General features: G+C 45.7%; 1 long non-coding RNA gene across 1 annotated transcript; it reads right to left on the reverse strand.

The window, feature by feature from the left end:
* Positions 1–653: 653 nt before the first annotated feature.
* LOC103598727 lies at positions 654–1,245 on the reverse strand. Its single transcript, XR_551225.1, has 2 exons — positions 1,165–1,245; positions 654–895 (listed from the first exon to the last, which is right to left on the reverse strand). It is a non-coding gene; the product is annotated as an uncharacterized LOC103598727 (long non-coding RNA).
* Positions 1,246–3,816: the final 2,571 nt, after the last annotated feature.

Consider the following 3,816-nt stretch of genomic DNA (forward strand, 5'->3'; position numbering starts at 1 on the left):
CGGGAGAGTGCGGTGCTGATAACATCAAGGCCACGGGTTCGGATCCCATATAGGGATGGCCAGTTTGCTCACTGGCTGAGCGTGGTACTGACAACACCAAGTCAAGGGTTGAGATCCCCTTACTGGTCATCTTTTTTTTAAAAAAAAACAAAAAAAACAAAAACCAAATAGCTCTTCTAGGCGGTTTTCATTTTCAGGGCGGGGACTACTTAGCCTCTGCTGTAACACTTTACAGGGACACAAAGAACCCCATGATTAACATAAGTAATATTTGATGCAATATTTTTAAAAAATCAAGTTGGCAAACTATAGCCTGTGGACAGCCACCTGTTTCTGTAAGTAAAGTCTCAATTTTTAATTTAAAACAAAACTCCTGGTTACACACTCATACCAGCATATATACACAGTAGTTCTAAAATATTTCCATACCTTTATTGATACCTCAATAAAATGATAGCATTGCATATCTTTTCTTTGACTACTTTATAACAGGTCATCATTATCTGGCTTTGGATGTAAATTCAAAAAATGTGACATTACCCAAAATGTCACTTTCTATAAAGTGACGAGCCAATGAAGTGAGTCTTGAATCCATACCCCAAATCCTGGATCCATACCCCAAAGCTACATAATGAAATGATATAATAAAGCTATATAATAAATTTCTTTTATGGCAAGTGTTTTATAATATACAATTTGACAGTAGGAATCGTGAGTGAGCGTGGCGGGGGCTTTGCCTCAGTTGCAGGTGGCCCGTCCAACCACGGTGTATCGATGGCATCTGGGACAGCTCCACCACCATTGGCTCGGATACAAAGGCTATTCCTAGGAATTGTCTGCACACCGGAATGATAGCGTCCTGCCATAGTCAGCAATGTTCGTTCAGTTTTGAGCACTGGTATTTAAGAGCAAAACCAAAATTAATTCATGATAGAGCGAGTTGAAATCTAGACTTGATTACAAAGTGATTTAATCATGCGTCAGATCCCAGCAAGGTTGACAAGCAACATTGTGGTCTCTAAGAGAAAGACTGGGAGAATTAAAGCAAGTGTTTTGTAACTGATCTAGGAAGGACAAGCAGCTGCTGTGGGCCCCTCCTTCGGAAGGAATTGCCCCCAATGGGGCTCCCTCCACTTCCAGTCTGACCTTGGGCAAGTCACCTACCTGCACTTCCATTCTGTCATCTCGGAAATGGGGAGAACTCCTCCTGAAGCAGAGTAAGGCTGGGCCTGTGAACCAAACTGACTCCATTTTCCCTGCAGAGGACACTTTGTTACTTTTCTACTCCTCAGTCATGAGACCCCCAGGGCAAATGATTAGGCCACCCATGGGCTGCCCTGACAAAACAGACTGAGATAAGGGAGGAAACAGACATTTACTGAGTTGCAAAACCCCTCCCCAAGGCTTGTTTACTATAATTGTAAAAGTTACAGATTAACCTTAAAACCCCTTTAGGAATTCCCAGCGGCTCACAAAGCACCAAGGTGACTGCTGCAATGACCCTCCTGGGGTGACAATGATGAACACTACTGCCTACTGAGCATGCGCCCATGACACAGCCGGAAAGGACAGAACGGACCACCTCCAGTGACACTGGCCTGCCACCCCTTAACTCCTTTCCCTATAAAAGACCCTGCACAGCTCCCCTCGGGCGGCTGGCCTTACTGTCACTACCCCCTTTATGCATAAGTCTGTCTCCTCTTTTAATAAAGCGTTGCTTGCTTTACTGTTGGGTACATCGTTCATTTCTATGACTTTGGATTCTGAGAGCCTAATTTAATCACTGGCAAAAATTGGAAAGCTCTGGGCACCGGAGAGGACTCCAGCTGCACGAGGCAAGTGGCCACTGGGACTATTTTGTCCCGTGCCTCCACTGCTGGTAGATCTCTCCTGGAGTCCCTGGGCTAACTTCTGACAAGGCAATGCTTTATTCTCTTTACCTTTTTCTGATTTTCTGAGCCCTCTTCTGTTTGGTTGGATTGTATCCATGTCTGCATAGGTGCACCCTGGAGGGCTCCTGGCTGTGATTTGTTTTTCTGATTTAAATCTAGTCTATACTTTTCTTCTTTATGCTGAAAACAGTGGGGAGAACTGCCTTTATCAATTACTGCTAATGGAATAGGTTGGCCCCGCCAATTGGGACTAAGCTGAGCTGGACCCCACTGCTCCTCTTTTCTCTTTGTTTGTTTGCTGGGTTAGACATTTAGTTGAGTACCCATAATTGAATAAACCTTCCAATCCTTGCATCAACTTTTGGACTTTCAGGTCATTTGTTTAAGGCGAGAGGGCAGCCAAGCCTGACCTGTCGGTAACACTCCTGGGGCTTTTGTGAGGATTAAAGAAATCAACACAGGCAAAGCGCTTAGACTATTCCTAGCACATAGTAAGTGCTCAATAAATGGTAGCTATCCTTAGCTGCCGGAGATCAGTTACCCAAGCCTAGGGGGTGTCTGAAGCCAATGGGAACAAGATTAACAAGCATGGAAGAAGAGATGGCTAGAGGGGACACTCCCCAAGATGTGGGGGCTCCCCAGCATCCTCAGCCACTGCTGACTGCATTTCATGTACTCTAAGGGAACAAACTTATTCTTTTATTCATTCTATGTCAACAATTCCCAAACTTTTAGTTCCAACCCAGGCCTATTTCTCCTGGGTTCGCTCAAGCACCTCAGATTCAACATATTCCAAACCTCAGTCTCACCCCCACCTCGCCAAACCTGCTTCCCCAGCATTCTCTTTGTTATGGGATTCCATCATATCTGCATCACCCACCCAAGCCTCTCTTTCTTTAATTTGGCAACCTGCCCCACACTTAATCAGCAACCAAGTCCTACCAGTTTTCCATCTTAAAGGTTCTTAAACCTGCCCCTGACTCTCCCTCTCTGCTACCACTGACCCAGATCCTCCTGCATCCAAATGTGTCCTCCTCAAATCCAACGCCCCATCCCTGGTTAAAACGTCAGTGACCTCTTCCTGCTTAAATGTCCAAGCTTCTGACCATCATTTCCCGTGCATTCCCCCATCAGGCCTCAGCCCATCTCTCTGACATCTTTCGGCTCTTTCTGATTGCACCTTGTCTCCTAGCAACTCTCCAGTGCTGACTGTTGCCCTGCCCACAACATGTTGCTTGTCAGTTCCATGTCTGGGCTGATCTGTTCTCTCTGCTCCTAATGTCTTCCTCCTCTTTATCTGGCTCAGATCAGATGACACCTCCTCCAGGAAGCCTGCCCTGATCCTCTTTTCTCTCAAACTGGGTTAATATTCTTTCCCTGTGTGACTGTCTTTGTCATTTATATAGCAAGCATTACCGGACAACAGGGGTCCATCCCTTGGAGAGTGCAACCAAGACCAGGGTAGGAGAAAAAGGCTTTATTACTGGGAATTGCTTCCAAAGCAGTGTCTCCCTGAACAAGGAAAAGGGGTCATCTTATACAGCCAAAGTTCTTCCCTAACATGCTTCCCAAGCTCTTACTGAGGTCCTCTTGGGTCAATGAAGGCTACAAGCTTGTTCAATTTGGAGTGGTTGACTGTGGGATATAGTTCACTGGTCAGTTCTGAAGCCAAATTTGCATTTAGCAACATGTGGCCTTTGGACAGGACCTCAGGAAGTTGTCACATGGTCTAAACCTTGAGCCCTCGGCTAGTACAGGTTACTCAGTCCATAGGTGGCAAATTGAGACTTCCCTGTCGTGGCTGATTCATGACATAAAACAGGGACGGGTAGGTGAGGAGATCCTGGCTCCTCCTTGGGCAGAAATTCATGAAAGTTCATCTCTGGTGCCCGTATTTCAGTTTCAGCTGATATATTTTGAGGCC

The sequence above is a fragment of the Galeopterus variegatus genome, unplaced genomic scaffold (assembly GCF_000696425.1).
Source record: "Galeopterus variegatus unplaced genomic scaffold, G_variegatus-3.0.2 Scaffold2721, whole genome shotgun sequence".
In the NCBI taxonomy this organism is placed as follows: Eukaryota; Metazoa; Chordata; class Mammalia; order Dermoptera; family Cynocephalidae; genus Galeopterus; species Galeopterus variegatus.